Consider the following 22,010-nt stretch of genomic DNA (forward strand, 5'->3'; position numbering starts at 1 on the left):
CATTACAGAGATGAGAGTGGGAGGAATGGCTTCTTACATTACAGAGATGAGAGAGCGGGAGGAATGGCTTCTTACATTACAGAGATGAGAGTGGGAGGAATGGCTTCTTACATTACAGAGATGAGAGAGCGGGAGGAATGGCTTCTTACATTACAGAGATGAGAGAGTGGGAGGAATGGCCTCTTACATCACAGAAATGAGAGAGCGGGAGGAATGGCTTCTTACATCACAGAGATGAGAGCGGGAGGAATGGCTTCTTACATCACAGAGATGAGAGAGTGGGAGGAATGGCTTCTTACATTACAGAGATGAGAGAGCGGGAGGAATGGCTTCTTACATTACAGAGATGAGAGAGCGGGAGGAATGGCTTCTTACATCACAGAGATGAGAGCGGGAGGAATGGCTTCTTACATCACAGAGATGAGAGCGGCAGGAATGGCCTCTTACATCACAGAGATGAGAGAGTGGGAGGAATGGCTTCTTACATTACAGAGATGAGAGAGCGGGAGGAATGGCTTCTTACATTACAGAGATGAGAGAGCGGGAGGAATGGCTTCTTACATTACAGAGATAAGAGTGGGAGGAATGGCTTCTTACATTACAGAGATGAGAGCGGGAGGAATGGCTTCTTACATTACAGAGATGAGAGCGGGAGGAATGGCTTCTTACATTACAGAGATGAGAGAGCGGGAGGAATGGCTTCTTACATTACAGAGATGAGAGAGCGGGAGGAATGGCTTCTTACATTACAGAGATGAGAGTGGGAGGAATGGCTTCTTACATTATAGAGATGAGAGAGCGGGAGGAATGGCTTCTTACATTACAGAGATGAGAGAGTGGGAGGAATGGCCTCTTACATCACAGAAATGAGAGAGCGGGAGGAATGGCTTCTTACATCACAGAGATGAGAGCGGGAGGAATGGCTCCTTACATCACAGAGATGAGAGCGGGAGGAATGGCTTCTTACATTACAGAGATGAGAGAGTGGGAGGAATGGCTTCTTACATTACAGAGATGAGAGAGCGGGAGGAATGGCTTCTTACATCACAGAGATGAGAGATTGGGAGGAATGGCTTCTTACATCACAGAGATGAGAGCGGGAGGAATGGCTTCTTACATCACAGAGATGAGAGCGGGAGGAATGGCTTCTTACATCACAGAGATGAGAGAGCGGGAGGAATGGCTCCTTACATCACAGAGATGAGAGCGGGAGGAATGGCTTCTTACATCACAGAGATGAGAGAGCGGGAGGAATGGCTCCTTACATCACAGAGATGAGAGCGGGAGGAATGGCTTCTTACATTACAGAGATGAGAGAGCGGGAGGAATGGCCTCTTACATCACAGAGATGAGAGAGTGGGAGGAATGGCTTCTTACATCACAGAGATGAGAGAGCGGGAGGAATGGCTTCTTACATCACAGAGATGAGAGAGCGGGAGGAATGGCTTTTACATTACAGAGATGAGAGAGCGGGAGGAATGGCTTCTTACATTACAGAGATGAGAGAGCGGGAGGAATGGCTTCTTACATCACAGAGATGAGAGAGCGGGAGGAATGGCTTCTTACATTACAGAGATGAGAGAGCGGGAGGAATGGCTTCTTACATCACAGAGATGAGAGAGCGGGAGGAATGGCTTCTTACATCACAGAGATGAGAGAGTGGGAGGAATGGCTTCTTACATCACAGAGATGAGAGAGCGGGAGGAATGGCTTCTTACATCACAGAGATGAGAGTGGGAGGAATGGCTTCTTACATCACAGAGATGAGAGAGCGGGAGGAATGGCTTCTTACATCACAGAGATGAGAGAGTGGGAGGAATGGCTTCTTACATCACAGAGATGAGAGAGCGGGAGGAATGGCTTCTTACATCACAGAGATGGGAGAGTGGGAGGAATGGCTTCTTACATCACAGAGATGAGAGAGCGGGAGGAATGGCTTCTTACATCACAGAGATGAGAGCGGGAGGAATGGCTTCTTACATCACAGAGATGAGAGCGGGAGGAATGGCTTCTTACATTACAGAGATGAGAGAGCGGGAGGAATGGCTTCTTACATCACAGAGATGAGAGAGCGGGAGGAATGGCTTCTTACATCACAGAGATGGGAGAGTGGGAGGAATGGCTTCTTACATCACAGAGATGAGAGAGCGGGAGGAATGGCTTCTTACATCACAGAGATGAGAGTGGGAGGAATGGCTTCTTACATCACAGAGATGAGAGAGTGGGAGGAATGGCCTCTTACATCACAGAGATGAGAGAGCGGGAGGAATGGCTTCTTACATCACAGAGATGAGAGCGGGAGGAATGGCTTCTTACATCACAGAGATGAGAGAGCGGGAGGAATGGCTTCTTACATTACAGAGATGAGAGCGGGAGGAATGGCTTCTTACATCACAGAGATGAGAGAGCGGGAGGAATGGCTTCTTACATTACAGAGATGAGAGTGGGAGGAATGGCTTCTTACATTACAGAGATGAGAGAGCGGGAGGAATGGCCTCTTACATCACAGAGATGAGAGAGCGGGAGGAATGGCTTCTTACATCACAGAGATGAGAGCGGGAGGAATGGCTTCTTACATCACAGAGATGAGAGAGCGGGAGGAATGGCTCCTTACATCACAGAGATGAGAGCGGGAGGAATGGCTTCTTACATTACAGAGATGAGAGAGCGGGAGGAATGGCTTCTTACATCACAGAGATGAGTGAGCGGGAGGAATGGCTTCTTACATCACAGAGATGAGAGTGGGAGGAATGGCTTCTTACATCACAGAGATGGGAGAGCGGGAGGAATGGCTTCTTACATCACAGAGATGAGAGCGGGAGGAATGGCTCCTTACATCACAGAGATGAGAGCGGGAGGAATGGCTCCTTACATCACAGAGATGAGAGTGGGAGGAATGGCTTCTTACATCACAGAGATGAGAGAGCGGGAGGAATGGCTTCTTACATTACAGAGATGAGAGAGTGGGAGGAATGGCCTCTTACATCACAGAGATGAGAGAGCGGGAGGAATGGCTTCTTACATCACAGAGATGAGAGAGCGGGAGGAATGGCTTCTTACATTACAGAGATGAGAGAGCGGGAGGAATGGCTTCTTACATTACAGAGATGAGAGAGCGGGAGGAATGGCTTCTTACATCACAGAGATGAGAGAGCGGGAGGAATGGCTTCTTACATTACAGAGATGAGAGAGCGGGAGGAATGGCTTCTTACATCACAGAGATGGGAGAGTGGGAGGAATGGCTTCTTACATCACAGAGATGAGAGAGCGGGAGGAATGGCTTCTTACATCACAGAGATGAGAGTGGGAGGAATGGCTTCTTACATCACAGAGATGGGAGAGCGGGAGGAATGGCTTCTTACATCACAGAGATGAGAGCGGGAGGAATGGCTCCTTACATCACAGAGATGAGAGCGGGAGGAATGGCTCCTTACATCACAGAGATGAGAGCGGGAGGAATGGCTTCTTATATTACAGAGATGAGAGAGCGGGAGGAATGGCTTCTTACATCACAGAGATGAGAGAGCGGGAGGAATGGCTTCTTACATCACAGAGATGGGAGAGTGGGAGGAATGGCTTCTTACATCACAGAGATGAGAGAGCGGGAGGAATGGCTTCTTACATCACAGAGATGAGAGTGGGAGGAATGGCTTCTTACATCACAGAGATGAGAGAGTGGGAGGAATGGCCTCTTACATCACAGAGATGAGAGAGCGGGAGGAATGGCTTCTTACATCACAGAGATGAGAGCGGGAGGAATGGCTTCTTACATCACAGAGATGAGAGAGCGGGAGGAATGGCTTCTTACATTACAGAGATGAGAGCGGGAGGAATGGCTTCTTACATCACAGAGATGAGAGAGCGGGAGGAATGGCTTCTTACATCACAGAGATGAGAGTGGGAGGAATGGGTTCTTACATCACAGAGATGAGAGAGCGGGAGGAATGGCTTCTTACATTACAGAGATGAGAGTGGGAGGAATGGCTTCTTACATCACAGAGATGAGAGAGCGGGAGGAATGGCTCCTTACATCACAGAGATGAGAGCGGGAGGAATGGCTCCTTACATCACAGAGATGAGAGCGGGAGGAATGGCTTCTTACATCACAGAGATGAGAGAGCGGGAGGAATGGCTTCTTACATTACAGAGATGAGAGAGTGGGAGGAATGGCCTCTTACATCACAGAGATGAGAGCGGGAGGAATGGCTTCTTACATCACAGAGATGAGAGCGGGAGGAATGGCTTCTTACATTACAGAGATGAGAGAGCGGGAGGAATGGCTTCTTACATCACAGAGATGAGAGAGCGGGAGGAATGGCTTCTTACATCACAGAGATGAGAGAGTGGGAGGAATGGCTTCTTACATCACAGAGATGAGAGAGCGGGAGGAATGGCTCCTTACATCACAGAGATGAGAGCGGGAGGAATGGCTTCTCACATCACAGAGATGGGAGAGCGGGAGGAATGGCTCCTTACATCACAGAGATGAGAGCGGGAGGAATGGCTTCTTACATTACAGAGATGAGAGAGCGGGAGGAATGGCTCCTTACATCACAGAGATGAGAGCGGGAGGAATGGCTTCTTACATTACAGAGATGAGAGAGCGGGAGGAATGGCTTCTTACATCACAGAGATGAGAGAGCGGGAGGAATGGCTTCTTACATCACAGAGATGGGAGAGCGGGAGGAATGGCTTCTTACATCACAGAGATGAGAGAGCGGGAGGAATGGCTCCTTACATCACAGAGATGAGAGAGCGGGAGGAATGGCTTCTTACATCACAGAGATGAGAGAGCGGGAGGAATGGCTTCTTACATCACAGAGATGAGAGCGGGAGGAATGGCTTCTTACATCACAGAGATGAGAGAGCGGGAGGAATGGCTTCTTACATTACAGAGATGAGAGCGGGAGGAATGGCTTCTTACATCACAGAGATGAGAGAGCGGGAGGAATGGCTTCTTACATTACAGAGATGAGAGAGCGGGAGGAATGGCTTCTTACATCACAGAGATGAGAGAGCGGGAGGAATGGCTTCTTACATCACAGAGATGAGAGAGCGGGAGGAATGGCTTCTTACATCACAGAAATAAGAGAGCGGGAGGAATGGCTTCTTACATCACAGAGATGAGAGCGGGAGGAATGGCTTCTTACATCACAGAGATGAGAGAGCGGGAGGAATGGCTTCTTACATTACAGAGATGAGAGAGCGGGAGGAATGGCCTCTTACATTACAGAGATGAGAGAGCGGGAGGAATGGCTTCTTACATCACAGAGATGAGAGCGGGAGGAATGGCTTCTTACATCACAGAGATGAGAGAGTGGGAGGAATGGCTTCTTACATCACAGAGATGAGAGTGGGAGGAATGGCTTCTTACATCACAGAGATGAGAGCGGGAGGAATGGCCTCTTACATCACAGAGATGAGAGAGCGGGAGGAATGGCTTCTTACATCACAGAGATGAGAGAGCGGGAGGAATGGCTTCTTACATTACAGAGATGAGAGAGCGGGAGGAATGGCTTCTTACATCACAGAGATGAGAGAGCGGGAGGAATGGCTTCTTACATCACAGAGATGAGAGCGGGAGGAATGGCCTCTTACATTACAGAGATGAGAGAGCGGGAGGAATGGCCTCTTACATCACAGAGATGAGAGAGTGGGAGGAATGGCTTCTTACATTACAGAGATGAGAGCGGGAGGAATGGCTTCTTACATCACAGAGATGAGAGAGCGGGAGGAATGGCTTCTTACATTACAGAGATGAGAGAGTGGGAGGAATGGCTTCTTACATTACAGAGATGAGAGAGCGGGAGGAATGGCTTCTTACATCACAGAGATGAGAGCGGGAGGAATGGCTTCTTACATTACAGAGATGAGAGAGCGGGAGGAATGGCCTCTTACATCACAGAGATGAGAGAGCGGGAGGAATGGCTTCTTACATCACAGAGATGAGAGCGGGAGGAATGGCTTCTTACATCACAGAGATGAGAGAGCGGGAGGAATGGCTTCTTACATTACAGAGATGAGAGTGCGGGAGGAATGGCCTCTTACATCACAGAGATGAGAGAGTGGGAGGAATGGCTTCTTACATCACAGAGATGAGAGAGCGGGAGGAATGGCTTCTTACATCACAGAGATGAGAGCGGGAGGAATGGCTTCTTACATCACAGAGATGAGAGAGCGGGAGGAATGGCTTCTTACATTACAGAGATGAGAGAGCGGGAGGAATGGATTCTTACATCACAGAGATGAGAGAGCGGGAGGAATGGCCTCTTACATTACAGAGATGAGAGAGCGGGAGGAATGGCTTCTTACATTACAGAGATGAGAGAGCGGGAGGAATGGCTTCTTACATCACAGAGATGAGAGCGGGAGGAATGGCTTCTTACATCACAGAGATGAGAGAGCGGGAGGAATGGCTTCTTACATTACAGAGATGAGAGAGCGGGAGGAATGGCTTCTTACATCACAGAGATGAGAGAGCGGGAGGAATGGCTTCTTACATTACAGAGATGAGAGAGCGGGAGGAATGGCTTCTTACATCACAGAGATGAGAGAGCGGGAGGAATGGCTTCTTACATTACAGAGATGAGAGAGTGGGAGGAATGGCTTCTTACATCACAGAGATGAGAGCGGGAGGAATGGCTTCTTACATTACAGAGATGAGAGAGCGGGAGAAATGGCTTCTTACATCACAGAGATGAGAGAGCGGGAGCAATGGCTTCTTACATCACAGAGATGAGAGCGGGAGGAATGGCTTCTTACATCACAGAGATGAGAGAGCGGGAGGAATGGCTTCTTACACTACAGAGATGAGAGAGCGGGAGGAATGGCTTCTTACATTACAGAGATGAGAGAGCGGGAGGAATGGCTTCTTACATCACAGAGATGAGAGAGCGGGAGGAATGGCTTCTTACATTACAGAGATGAGAGAGCGGGAGGAATGGCTTCTTACATCACAGAGATGAGAGAGCGGGAGGAATGGCTTCGTACATTACAGAGATGAGAGAGCGGGAGGAATGGCTTCTTACATTACAGAGATGAGAGAGCGGGAGGAATGGCTTCTTACATCACAGAGATGAGAGCGGGAGGAATGGCTTCTTACATTACAGAGATGAGAGAGCGGGAGGAATGGCTTCTTACATTACAGAGATGAGAGAGCGGGAGGAATGGCTTCTTACATCACAGAGATGAGAGCGGGAGGAATGGCTTCTTACATCACAGAGATGAGAGAGTGGGAGGAATGGCTTCTTACATTACAGAGATGAGAGAGCGGGAGGAATGGCTTCTTACATCACAGAGATGAGAGAGCGGGAGGAATGGCTTCTTACATCACAGAGATGAGAGTGGGAGGAATGGCTTCTTACATCACAGAGATGAGAGAGTGGGAGGAATGGCTTCTTACATTACAGAGATGAGAGAGCGGGAGGAATGGCTTCTTACATTACAGAGATGAGAGAGCGGGAGGAATGGCTTCTTACATTACAGAGATGAGAGAGTGGGAGGAATGGCTTCTTACATCACAGAGATGAGAGAGCGGGAGGAATGGCCTCTTACATTACAGAGATGAGAGAGCGGGAGGAATGGCTTCTTACATTACAGAGATGAGAGAGCGGGAGGAATGGCTTCTTACATCACAGAGATGAGAGCGGGAGGAATGGCTTCTTACATCACAGAGATGAGAGCGGGAGGAATTGCTTCTTACATCACAGAGATGAGAGAGTGGGAGGAATGGCTTCTTACATTACAGAGATGAGAGAGCGGGAGGAATGGCCTCTTACATTACAGAGATGAGAGAGCGGGAGGAATGGCTTCTTACATCACAGAGATGAGAGAGCGGGAGGAATGGCTTCTTACATTACAGAGATGAGAGAGCGGGAGGAATGGCTTCTTACATCACAGAGATGAGAGAGCGGGAGGAATGGCTTCTTACATCACAGAGATGAGAGAGCGGGAGGAATGGCTTCTTACATTACAGAGATGAGAGAGTGGGAGGAATGGCTTCTTACATTACAGAGATGAGAGAGCGGGAGGAATGGCTTCTTACATCACAGAGATGAGAGAGCGGGAGGAATGGCTTCTTACATTACAGAGATGAGAGAGCGGGAGGAATGGCTTCTTACATCACAGAGATGAGAGCGGGAGGAATGGCTTCTTACATCACAGAGATGAGAGAGCGGGAGGAATGGCTTCTTACATTACAGAGATGAGAGAGCGGGAGGAATGGCTTCTTACATTACAGAGATGAGAGAGTGGGAGGAATGGCTTCTTACATTACAGAGATGAGAGCGGGAGGAATGGCTTCTTACATTACAGAGATGAGAGAGCGGGAGGAATGGCTTCTTACATTACAGAGATGAGAGAGTGGGAGGAATGGCTTCTTACATTACAGAGATGAGAGAGCGGGAGGAATGGCTTCTTACATCACAGAGATGAGAGCGGGAGGAATGGCTTCTTACATCACAGAGATGAGAGAGCGGGAGGAATGGCTTCTTACATTACAGAGATGAGAGAGTGGGAGGAATGGCTTCTTACATTACAGAGATGAGAGAGCGAGAGGAATGGCTTCTTACATCACAGAGATGAGAGAGCGGGAGGAATGGCTTCTTACATTACAGAGATGAGAGAGCGGGAGGAATGGCTTCTTACATCACAGAGATGAGAGAGCGGGAGGAATGGCTTCTTACATTACAGAGATGAGAGAGCGGGAGGAATGGCTTCTTACATCACAGAGATGAGAGCGGGAGGAATGGCTTCTTACATCACAGAGATGAGAGAGCGGGAGGAATGGCCTCTTACATCACAGAGATGAGAGAGCGGGAGGAATGGCCTCTTACATTACAGAGATGAGAGAGCGGGAGGAATGGCCTCTTACATCACAGAGATGAGAGAGTGGGAGGAATGGCTTCTTACATTACAGAGATGAGAGAGCGGGAGGAATGGCCTCTTACATCACAGAGATGAGAGAGCGGGAGGAATGGCTTCTTACATCACAGAGATGAGAGAGCGGGAGGAATGGCTTCTTACATTACAGAGATGAGAGAGCGGGAGGAATGTCTTCTTACATCACAGAGATGAGAGAGCGGGAGGAATGGCTTCTTACATTACAGAGATGAGAGAGCGGGAGGAATGGCTTCTTACATCACAGAGATGAGAGCGGGAGGAATGGCCTCTTACATCACAGAGATGAGAGAGCGGGTGGAATGGCTTCTTACATCACAGAGATGAGAGAGCGGGAGGAATGGCTTCTTACATTACAGAGATGAGAGAGTGGGAGGAATGGCTTCTTACATCACAGAGATGAGAGAGCGGGAGGAATGGCTTCTTACATCACAGAGATGAGAGAGCGGGAGGAATGGCCTCTTACATTACAGAGATGAGAGAGCGGGAGGAATGGCCTCTTACATTACAGAGATGAGAGAGTGGGAGGAATGGCTTCTTACATCACAGAGATGAGAGAGCGGGAGGAATGGCTTCTTACATTACAGAGATGAGCGAGCGGGAGGAATGGCCTCTTACATCACAGAGATGAGAGAGCGGGAGGAATAGCTTCTTACATTACAGAGATGAGAGAGCGGGAGGAATGGCCTCTTACATCACAGAGATGAGAGAGCGGGAGGAATGGCTTCTTACATCACAGAGATGAGAGAGCGGGAGGAATGGCTTCTTACATTACAGAGATGAGAGAGCGGGAGGAATGGCCTCTTACATCACAGAGATGAGAGAGTGGGAGGAATGGCTTCTTACATTACAGAGATGAGAGAGCGGGAGGAATGGCCTCTTACATCACAGAGATGAGAGAGCGGGAGGAATGGCTTCTTACATCACAGAGATGAGAGAGCGGGAGGAATGGCTTCTTACATTACAGAGATGAGAGAGTGGGAGGAATGTCTTCTTACATCACAGAGATGAGAGAGCGGGAGGAATGGCTTCTTACATTACAGAGATGAGAGAGCGGGAGGAATGGCTTCTTACATCACAGAGATGAGAGTGGGAGGAATGGCCTCTTACATTACAGAGATGAGAGAGCGGGTGGAATGGCTTCTTACATCACAGAGATGAGAGAGCGGGAGGAATGGCTTCTTACATTACAGAGATGAGAGAATGGGAGGAATGGCTTCTTACATCACAGAGATGAGAGCGGGAGGAATGGCTTCTTACATCACAGAGATGAGAGTGGGAGGAATGGCCTCTTACATTACAGAGATGAGAGAGCGGGAGGAATGGCTTCTTACATCACAGAGATGAGAGCGGGAGGAATGGCTTCTTACATCACAGAGATGAGAGTGGGAGGAATGGCTTCTTACATCACAGAGATGAGAGAGCGGGAGGAATGGCTTCTTACATTACAGAGATGAGAGAGTGGGAGGAATGGCTTCTTACATCACAGAGATGAGAGTGGGAGGAATGGCTTCTTACATTACAGAGATGAGAGCGGGAGGAATGGCTTCTTATATTACAGAGATGAGAGCGGGAGGAATGGCTTCTTACATCACAGAGATGAGAGAGCGGGAGGAATGGCTTCTTACATTACAGAGATGAGAGAGCGGGAGGAATGGCTTCTTACATCACAGAGATGAGAGCGGGAGGAATGGCTTCTTACATTACAGAGATGAGAGAGCGGGAGGAATGGCTTCTTACATTACAGAGATGAGAGAGCGGGAGGAATGGCTTCTTACATCACAGAGATGAGAGAGCGGGAGGAATGGCTTCTTACATTACAGAGATGAGAGAGCGGGAGGAATGGCTTCTTACATTACAGAGATGAGAGCGGGAGGAATGGCTTCTTACATCACAGAGATGAGAGAGCGGGAGGAATGGCTTCTTACATCACAGAGATGAGAGAGCGGGAGGAATGGCTTCTTACATTACAGAGATGAGAGCGGGAGGAATGGCTTCTTACATCACCCTAGGGAGGAGAGATTTACGGTGGAGAATAACGAGTCACAGAGCGGCTCCTGCAGAAGTTTATTATCAATTCTACAGAAGTCCTTGACTCGCTTTGTCCAATTAACTAGACTTTGAAGAAAAGAAAAAATAAAACCGAACACACAGACCCCTCTATAGAGACAGCGCCCGGTGTTAGGCTATGTGCACACGTTCAGGATTTCTCGCAGAAAATGGGTGAGAAAAAACAGACATTTTCAGCAAGAAATCCGCAAGAAAACCGCATGCGTTTTTGCCGCGATTTTTGCTGCGTTTTTGCCGCGGTTTTTTCCGGACACTTCCCAATGCATTTTGTAGTGGGAAATCCGCAAAAAAAAGCTAAATTAATGAGCATGCTGCGGTTTTTTCCGCGATGCAGTTTTTTTCGCTGAAAAAAAACGCATCATGTGCACAAAACATGCGGAATTCATTCTAAATGATGGGATGCTTATTGTATGCGTTTTTTTTGCAGTTTTATAGCGTTTTTATCGGGAAAAACCACAAAAAAACTGCAACGTGTGCACACAGCCTTACTGTTATGTTAGTGTTATTACTCTTCGATAACACTTATAGAGCGAATACTAAATACAGAATTATCAGAGATATAGAGGGAGATGTAATCGTCTAATAATAAAGTACAGCCATTCACCGTCACACACTGACTCCACTTTCGGGCAGATATCAGGTTTCTTGCTTTGTGAGGTTGTGACGGCCTATTTGTGGCGTCCGTGTTCTCGTCTCTGCGCCTCCTGATCAGGGTCAGCCATGTTATACCATTATTAATTATTATTATTTATATAGCGCCATTAGTTCCATTGTGCTGTACATGAGAAGGGGGTTACATACAGATCACATGGCTGATAACAGAGAGCAACAGATATCCATGGCAACAGGAAGAGTCTGAGGCACTGAGGGGGAGGAGCTGTCATCATTGTCACATGTCCTTTCCATTACTCCCGCCCCCTGGTCACATGACAGTGACGTCACCACAGGTCCTTCCTCTCTCAGTGCAGCAGCTCCGTCCTGGTTGTGCGCAGCTCGTGTTCTCTGGTGTCAGCCAGCAGCAGATTTCCCGCCATTCCGGTGAGATTACAGGAGGGTTTGTGGTAAATCTGTGAGAGGAGAGTGTGGGGTGAGATCAGAGCTGAGGGCGGGATGATTCTGTGCGGCCCGTGTTTGGGGGTTTCTGTGCCTTTTTTTCTCTGGTTTTTTGTGTTGTTCCTATACACAGACCGGTAACAGTCCTGAGTGTGACCCCCGGGGTGGGACAATGTTCTGGGGAGACTTCACAGCTCCGTCTCTGGGAGAATTCCTTGTTCCGCTGCGCTCCCTCCATGGTCCGCCGCGTGTCCCATACGTGGAGGTTTCCTGTCTTCCCATGTATGAGACCACCAATCATTCTCTGGCCCCTTCTCTCTGGAGACCACCAATCATTCTCTGGCCCCTTCTCTCTGGAGACCACCAATCATCCTCTCTGCCCTTCTCTCTGGAGACCACCAATCATTCTCTCTGCCCTTCTCTCTGGAGACCACCAATCATTCTCTGGCCCCTTCTCTCTGGAGACCACCAATCATCCTCTCTGCCCTTCTCTCTGGAGACCACCAATCATTCTCTCTGCCCTTCTCTCTGGAGACCACCAATCATTCTCTGGCCCCTTCTCTCTGGAGACCACCAATCATCCTCTCTGCCCTTCTCTCTGGAGACCACCAATCATTCTCTCTGCCCTTCTCTCTGGAGACCACCAATCATTCTCTGGCCCCTTCTCTCTGGAGACCACCAATCATCCTCTCTGCCCTTCTCTCTGGAGACCACCAATCATTCTCTCTGCCCTTCTCTCTGGAGACCACCAATCATTCTCTGGCCCCTTCTCTCTGGAGACCACCAATCATCCTCTCTGCCCTTCTCTCTGGAGACCACCAATCATCCTCTCTGCCCTTCTCTCTGGAGACCACCAATCATCCTCTCTGCCCATCTCTCTGGAGACCACCAATCATCCTCTCTGCCCTTCTCTCTGGAGACCACCAATCATCCTCTCTGCCCTTCTCTCTGGTGACCACCAATCATCCTCTCTGCCCTTCTCTCTGGTGACCACCAATCATCCTCTCTGCCCTTCTCTCTGGTGACCACCAATCATCCTCTCTGCCCATCTCTCTGGAGACCACCAATCATCCTCTCTGCCCATCTCTCTGGAGACCACCAATCATCCTCTCTGCCCATCTCTCTGGTGACCACCAATCATTCTCTGGCCCCTTCTCTCTGGAGACCACCAATCATCCTCTCTGCCCTTCTCTCTGGAGACCACCAATCATCCTCTCTGCCCTTCTCTCTGGTGACCACCAATCATCCTCTCTGCCCTTCTCTCTGGAGACCACCAATCATCCTCTCTGCCCTTCTCTCTGGTGACAACCAATCATCCTCTCTGCCCATCTCTCTGGAGACCACCAATCATCCTCTCTGCCCATCTCTCTGGAGACCACCAATCATCCTCTCTGCCCATCTCTCTGGTGACCACCAATCATTCTCTGGCCCCTTCTCTCTGGAGACCACCAATCATCCTCTCTGCCCTTCTCTCTGGAGACCACCAATCATCCTCTCTGCCCTTCTCTCTGGAGACCACCAATCATCCTGTGAGCTCTTCTCTCTGGTGACCACCAATCATCCTCTGGCCCCTTCTCTCTGGTGACCACCAATCATCCTCTCTGCCCATCTCTCTGGAGACCACCAATCATCCTCTCTGCCCTTCTCTTTGGTGACCACCAATCATCCTCTCTGCCCATCTCTCTGGAGACCACCAATCATCCTCTCTGCCCATCTCTCTGGAGACCACCAATCATCCTCTCTGCCCATCTCTCTGGAGACCACCAATCATCCTCTCTGCCCATCTCTCTGGAGACCACCAATCATCCTCTCTGCCCATCTCTCTGGAGACCACCAATCATCCTCTCTGCCCATCTCTCTGGAGACCACCAATCATCCTCTCTGCCCATCTCTCTGGAGACCACCAATCATCCTCTCTGCCCATCTCTCTGGAGACCACCAATCATCCTCTCTGCCCTTCTCTCTGGTGACCACCAATCATCCTCTGGGCCCTTCTCTCTGGAGACCACCAATCATCCTCTGGGCCCTTCTCTCTGGTGACCACCAATCATCCTCTCTGCCCTTCTCATGTATGAGACCACCAATCATCCTCTGGGCCCTTCTCTCTGGTGACCACCAATCATCCTCTGGGGAGACTTCACAGCTCTGTCTCTGGGAGAATTCCTTGTTCCGCTGCGCTCCCTCCATGGTCCGCCGCGTGTCCCATACGTGGAGGTTTCCTGTCTTCCCATGTATGAGACCACCAATCATCCTCTCTGCCCTTCTCTCTGGAGACCACCAATCATCCTCTCTGCCCATCTCTCTGGAGACCACCAATCATCCTCTCTGCCCATCTCTCTGGTGACCACCAATCATTCTCTCTGCCCTTCTCTCTGGAGACCACCAATCATCCTCTCTGCCCCTTCTCTCTGGAGACCACCAATCATCCTCTGGGCCCTTCTCTCTGGAGACCATCAATCATCCTCTGGGCCCTTCTCTCTGGAGACCACCAATCATTCTCTGGGCCCTTCACTCTGGAGACCACCAATCATCCTCTGGGCCCTTTTCTCTGGAGACCACCAATCATCCTCTGGGCCCTTCTCTCTGGAGACCACCAATCATCCACTGGGCCCTTCTCTCTGGAGACCACCAATCATCCTCTGGGCCCTTCTCTCTGGAGACTACCAATCATCCTCTGGGCCCTTCTCTCTGGAGACCACCAATCATCCTCTCTGCCCTTCTCATGTATGAGACCACCAATCATCCTCTGGCCCCTTCTCTCTGGTGCCGGAGGTCGTGACTACAGAGCGCAGTGTTCCGTGCAGAGCGGTGACTCCTCCATTACTCCTCCATAGAGGGTTACCTGCTCTGCGGGGCATTTCAGCCATTTATAACACTGCAAAAATAAAATTCTGGATTCAATTAGTCATCCATACAGTATAATGTGCTTAGCGGGTAACAAGGATGGCAGATTACTGAAACCAGATGAATACCGGAGCCAGACCAAGCTGGCGCAACAGCAGAGATGCCAGCACGCTGTGTTCTGGAACCATCAAGGCCTGAGCCCAGGCCGCAGCCTTCACTGCTGGGGTAGCAGATCCAAGAACGGGTGAGCGGACTGCGGGCCCTGGGCTGGTCAGAAGAGAGAAGCCTGGAGACATGCTGGCTGCCGCAAGGTACCTAGAGTCGGCATCACAGGAAGGTCATTCCATAGGACCAGCAGCGGCGATGGGGCCCATAGAGTTTGATCCCATTCAACCAGCGGGTAGTAGAGGCAGAACATTTACCTCAAAGGCTGCAAGAGTTGACAGCTGAAACCAGGGTCACATTCCTGGAGGGGCAACATCGCTGGCATGCGGTGGGTGTGATCCACTATGGGCTATTTAGTTTGGAAAAACGAAGACTAAGGGGTGATCTTATTTTAATGTATAAATATATGAGGGGACAGTACAAAGACCTTTCTGATGATCTTTTTACTAATAGACCTGAGACAGGGACAAGGGGGCATCCTCTACGTCTGGAGGAAAGAAGGTTTAAGCATAATAACAGGCGCGGATTCTTTACTGTAAGAGCAGTGAGACTATGGAACTCTCTGCCGTATGATGTTGTAATGAGTGATTCATTAATTAAATGTAAGAGGGGACTGGATACATTTCTGGAAAAGTATAATGTTACAGGTTATATACACTAGATTCCTTGATCGGGCGTTGATCCAGGGAACTAGTCTGATTGCCGTATGTGGAGTCGGGAAGGAATTTTTTTCCCCAATGTGGAGCTTACTCTTTGCCACATGGTTTTTTTTTTGCCTTCCTCTGGATCAACATGTTAGGGCATGTTAGGTTAGGCTATGGGTTGAACTAGATGGACTTAAAGTCTTCCTTCAACCTTAATAACTATGTAACATAGTAACATAGTTAGTAAGGCCGAAAAAAGACATTTGTCCATCCAGTTCAGCCTATATTCCATCATAATAAATCCCCAGATCTACGTCCTTCTACAGAACCTAATAATTGTATGATACAATATTGTTCTGCTCCAGGAAGACATCCAGGCCTCTCTTGAACCCCTCGACTGAGTTCGCCATCACCACCTCCTCAGGCAAGCAATTCCAGATTCTCACTGCCCTAACAGTAAAGAATCCTCTTCTATGTTGGTGGAAAAACCTTCTCTCCTCCAGACGCAAAGAATGCCCCCTTGTGCCCATCACCTTCCTTGGTATAAACAGATCCTCAGCGAGATATTTGTATTGTCCCCTTATATACTTATACATGGTTATTAGATCGCCCCTCAGTCGTCTTTTTTCTAGACTAAATAATCCTAATTTCGCTAATCTATCTGGGTATTGTAGTTCTCCCATCCCCTTTATTAATTTTGTTGCCCTCCTTTGTACTCTCTCTAGTTCCTTCTCCCTATAGTTTTTTAGAGCTTCAATGGTGCCATCCTGCTTTAGTAGTGCAAATGCTTTCTTTTTACTGTTAATTGCCTGTCTTACTTCTTTGTTTAGCCACATTGGGTTTTTCCTATTTCTAGTCCTTTTATTCCCACAAGGTATAAACCGCTTACACTGCCTATTTAGGATGTTCTTAAACATTTCCCATTTATTATCTGTATTCTCATTTTTGAGGATATTGTCCCAGTCTACCAGATTAAGGGCATCTCTAAGCTGTTCAAACTTTGCCTTCCTAAAGTTCAATGTTTTTGTGACTCCCTGACAAGTCCCCCTAGTGAAAGACAGGTGAAACTGCACAATATTGTGGTCGCTATTTCCTAAATGCCCAACCACCTGCAGATTTGTTATTCTGTCAGGTCTATTAGATAGTATTAGGTCTAAAAGTGCTGCTCCTCTGGTTGGATTCTGCACCAATTGTGAAAGATAATTTTTCTTGGTTATTAGTAGAAACCTGTTGCCTTTATGGGTTTCACAGGTTTCTGTTTCCCAGTTAATATCCGGGTAGTTAAAGTCCCCCATAACCAGGACCTCATTATGGGTTGCAGCTTCATCTATCTGCTTTAGAAGTAGACTTTCCATGCTTTCTGTTATATTTGGGGGTTTGTAACAGACCCCAATGAGAATTTTGTTACCATTTTTCCCTCCATGAATTTCAACCCATATGGACTCGACATCCTCATTCCCTTCGCTAATATCCTCCCTTAAAGTGGACTTTAGACAAGACTTTACATAGAGACAAACCCCTCCTCCTCTCCGATTTTTACGATCCTTTCTAAACAGACTGTAACCCTGTAAGTTAACTGCCCAGTCATAGCTTTCATCTAACCATGTCTCGGTTATTCCCACTATGTCAAAGTTACCTGTATGTATGTAACAAGAAAGGGAGCGGGATGAACCCTTCTTGAGACATGAATAAGCCTTGGAGAGGCTCCTGGAGGCGGCTGCAGAGGGGCTACCACCCGCCAGAGATTGGACTGTCCTTGAGGTTCCCCACCTCCTATGCTTGAGGGCGATGGTGCAGGTGACACGGGGGGGCTTCTGCCCATTTCTACTTGTTGGGGGCTCCGGCACTACCCGAAGCCGGGTCACTTACAGGGAATTGGGCTCCAGGAAGCAGGTGGCAGCAGCCCCCTTGTCTGTGTTGTAAGTGTAAAAAGATCATTATACAGATCAGTGTTCTGTCCCCTCGTATATTTTTACGTTGTAATAAGATCACACAATTTGGTATTGCCGCATGTGTGACGACGCGCTATTTATTTATTTTACTCACTTATATAGCGCCATTAATTCCTCAGCGCTCTACAGACGTTGTCGGCGCTGTCCCATGAGGCGCAGAATCCACATTCCCTGTCTGTAGAGTGTCGGAGGAATCCGCAGGAAACCCGCGCCATCACGGGGAGAACATGGTGCTATTACAGTCTATCATTATACTGCACCGTGAATGTCACAACCCAAAAAAAAGGAGAAACACCGTCAGAAGCGCTGTTTACGTTCATCTTGGGGTGACACTGTCATTAGTGATAAGTAGCTTGTCACACATTCTGTCCACTGAAAAATAATAAAGTTATGGACTTCAGAATATGGTGTCCTAAAATCCTGTTTGTTCTCAAGGACGGCAACATTTTTTAACTTTATAGCGCTCGGCTTGTTGCCAAGGTTACCGGCCACCTTGCAATCTTAGTGGTGGCAAGTTGTGCCCACTGTTTTCAGGCCGTTTCACAGGTTCATACTTGTCAGTCCATATACGGACCGTAATGGCCGGTGTGCCTGCAGGTCTCCTGACCTGAACCTCCTAGACTCGCATGTGTCTATGAGGCTGTAAGTCCATATCCGGAGACTGCCGTCAGTCCGGTCTTTGCGGTCCGTATGTAGACTGAACAATACACTCATGCACCCTGCCGCAGAGTCTGCTCCTGCTGCTGTGAAGCTGGTGGGATTCGGACAGCTTTTGTGTAGTCTCCCTGCTCTTTTCCCATGCTGCAGAGTTGTTTCTGTATCAGGCTTTGAGGGTATTCCATTCGGTCCTGTGGTGCAGCCATGCTGCCGGTCTGAACTGTCAATCTACACACCGTCACCGGGAACCAGGAAGCTGGGAGGCAGAGGAGCGGTGTGCTCCTGAAGAAACATCAGATGACTGACCACTCTCTCCTCTGTACCCTCCCAGCGCCTCTTTTGTGACCAACTCCATAGTATAATAAAATGAAAAGATGCTCAGTGTCGTTAGTGGAAAGACTTGTGAGCGATGGCGGTAAGAGCATTAACGGGGAGAGGTCACAATAGAAGATCCCGAATGTGAAGCATTGAACATAGCAGAGACAATGGAAAAGGGAAGAGTGTGTGTCGGTGTGGCGCGCCATGTGGGGGAATGTTTGTGTTCCAAATGAAATGGACGCAGCCGGTTAAGAGTAAAAATTGAGTAAGAAATGAAGGGAACTAGTTGCAAAGTTGTATTGTGAAGAATGACATTGTCGCACCATGTTGTGCTCAATTGCTTGGGATTGAAAATCACCCAGTAGAACGAGGTCACGCAGTGCGAGGGCTCCGGAGATTTTCCCATTGGCGGAATGGTTGCGTTTGCAGCCTGGAAAATATGGCGCAGCAGAGACTGTTTTGTATCTGATTTAGGTCATAGGGAGCATAAAAACGAAGAAAGCAGCTGAATTACTGAGGACTGAGACCCCCGTCTCCTCAAGAATAATCTGAAGCATTGTCTCCCAAAAGGCACATGGAGTCGGAAAATGCCCCCAAATATGTGACGTTGCCTCCACGCAGAGCCAACATTTCTCTGGTACCTTGATGGACCATTTATGTAACATAGCAGGGACCCAATATCCAAAAGATACCATTTCATTAGCTCGCTCCTGTGCCTTGGCTTTTATTACTTTATAAAATTGGTAGAAACACACTGAGCTTATGTGAATTGCTTATTTCATGTCGTTCGCCATGGTTTGTAGAATCCAGGGAGTTACTGCTTACCATATATAACATGTATATGTCTGAAATGGAGTGTGAAGAACAGCAAGGGGTCATCTCTGGAGATAATAAATGGTTGTAGGTCAGATAGGAAAAGTGGAAGCTGTGCTCATACAAACCCCGACCGTATTGTTGGTATACGGTACTAGGAGATGGATGAGAGAGGAGCCTTGTACCTGATATTAGCTGGCTGTGCCATGCTATATGGTGCCCACAGTCAAGACTGGGATTAGAAGATGTTTAGATTAGTGATGAGCAAACGTTTTCTGATAACGTGTTATCCGAGTATCCAGAGTGTGCACGGATAATATATTTGTGTCCCTGCATGCGTTGCGACTGTCTACCGCTGTAAAACGTGCAGACGCAGGGACACGAATATGGTATCTGAGCACAATCTAGAAACTCGGATAACAAGTTATCGGAACACGTTCGCTCATCACTAGTTTAGAAGGTTTTTTTAACCCTATTATCCCGCCAAGGGTGGTTTGCACGTTAATGACCGAGCCAATTTTTACAATTCTGACCACTGTCCCTTTATGAGGTTATAACTCTGGAACGCTTCAACGGATCCCAGTGATTCTGACATTGTTTTCTCGTGACATATTGTACTTCATGATAGTGGTAACATTTATTTGATATTTACCTGCCTTTTATTTGTGAAAAAAATGGAAAATTTACAAAAATTTTGCAATTTTCCAACTCTGAATTTTCATTCCCTTAAATCACAGAGATGTCACACAAAATACTTAATAAATAACATTTCCCACATGTCTACTTTACATCAGCACAATTTTGGAAACAACATTTTTTTTTGTTAGGGAGTTATAAGGGTTAAAAGTTGACCAGCAATTTCTCATTTTTACAACACCATTTTTTTTTAGGGACCACATCACATTTGAAGTCATTTTGAGGGGTCTATATGATAGAAAATACCCAAGTGTGACACCATTCTAAAAACTGCACCCCTCAAGGTTCTCAAAACCACATTCAAGAAGTCTATTAACCCTTCTGGTGCTTCACAGGAATTTTTGGAATGTTTAACCACTTAACCCCCAGAGCTTTTTTCAATTCTCCCCCCCCACCCCCCTCTTCTCAGAGCCATAACTTTTTTATTTTTCCGTCCATATGGCCATGTGAGGGCTTATTTTTGCGGGACGAGTTGTACTTTTGACCGACACCATTGGTTTTATCATGTCGTGTAACAGAAATCGGGAAAAAAAATTCAAAGTGCGATTGAAATTGCAAAAAAAGTGCAATCCCACACTTGTTTTTTGTTTGCTTTTTTTTTTTTGCTAGGTTCACTATATGCTAAAACTGAGCTGCCATTATGATTCTCCAGGTCATTACGAGTTCATAGACACCAAACATGTCTAGGTTCTTTTTTTATCTAAGTGGTGAAAAAAAATCCAAACTTTACTAAAAAATTAATTGTGCCATTTTCCGATACCCGTAGTGTCTCCATTTTTCGTGATCTGGGGTCGGGTGAGGGCTTATTTTTTGCACATTGAGCTGACGTTCTTAATGATACCACTTTTGTGCAGATACGTTTTTTCACCGCCCATTATTGCATTTTAATGCAATGTAGCGGCGACCAAACAAAACGTAATTTTGGCGTTTTGATTTTTTTCCCTTCACCATGACAGCGCCGCACGTGAGAGATGGCATCCGCCCCCAGGAACAGGAAACCTGTAGCAGAGATATAAGAATGGGGCGGCCCCTCTCTCCTCAGTTTGGTTTCCTGTTCCTGCAGGTGGACGCCTGTCGCAGAGCTCCTACCTCCGGAGGGATACCCCCTCTGATGAGTCCGGTCCGGAGGCCGAGGTCCGCGGGGAAGCCAGCCGTAGTCGGCGGCATCGCGTGCGGTGCTGTCCGGTGTCGGGCTGCTGGGTCCGCGCCATCCCTTTCCTCGCTGGACTCCCCGGCGACCGCTCTGTGCAAGAGGCCGGTCCGGGGTTGCGGGGGCGTGTCCCTCACTGACGCTGGCGCCGAAGTGAGGGATGACGACTTCCGGTCGCAGGAAGTGACGTCACACGCCGAGGGAGCCGGTGTGCTGGACACTTCCGGGCGGAAGCTGATCCAGTGGCGCGCACACCGCTCCTCTATAAAATACGGCAGCAAAGAGGAGTCGCTGGTCCTGCTCTTCAGACGGAGATGACCGAACCAGCGGTAGATCCGGAGCTGCTGATGCCTGCGCCTAAAATGTCGGAAGACACTCAAGCTGCAGGGGTACCCAGGGTCCTGGAGGGGTGAGTGCCTTTGTAAGGCAAGCTACGCACACACTGATACCTGTACACTGTGTTTTGTAGGAAGGGAAAGCCACCTCCAAGCAAAAGAATAGGGTCTGTCCACTATGTAAAGAAAAACTCCCTAGGCTATACAACAAAAAGATCTGCCAGCCCTGTATTGACAGAACAGTTGCGGAGGAATCTTCTTCCCTATTACAAAACATTAAAACAATCATACGGGAGGAAGTTAAATCTACAGTTAAAGAACAGTTGAGACATCACACAAAGGAGACCCCCCCCTCCCCCAACAAGTGAACAAGGGTCGGATGTAGATTCAGGGGATGAGCCGGGAGCCTTAACCC

The 22,010-nt window shown here is 48.2% G+C and overlaps 2 protein-coding genes across 4 annotated transcripts in view; one reads left to right on the plus strand and one right to left on the minus strand.

The window, feature by feature from the left end:
• LOC138657427 (zinc finger protein 84-like) overlaps positions 1–22,010 on the minus strand; it is a 729,030-nt gene that overhangs the window by 184,402 nt on the left and 522,618 nt on the right. The window lies entirely within an intron of this gene.
• Positions 1–22,010, plus strand: part of LOC138657414 (zinc finger protein 84-like) — a 104,504-nt gene that overhangs the window by 55,442 nt on the left and 27,052 nt on the right. Inside the window, exon 1 of one of the 3 annotated variants that reach the window (XM_069745187.1) lies at positions 11,897–12,006. The exons of 1 other annotated variant lie outside the window; for it this stretch is intronic. The gene's annotated coding sequence lies outside the window, so the exon portion shown is untranslated. Of the gene's footprint in view, positions 1–11,896; positions 12,007–22,010 lie in introns of those variants that run through there. One more of the 3 variants, XM_069745189.1, reaches the window with a different exon arrangement.

The sequence above is a fragment of the Ranitomeya imitator genome, chromosome 1 (assembly GCF_032444005.1).
Source record: "Ranitomeya imitator isolate aRanImi1 chromosome 1, aRanImi1.pri, whole genome shotgun sequence".
Lineage (NCBI taxonomy): Eukaryota > Metazoa > Chordata > Amphibia > Anura > Dendrobatidae > Ranitomeya > Ranitomeya imitator.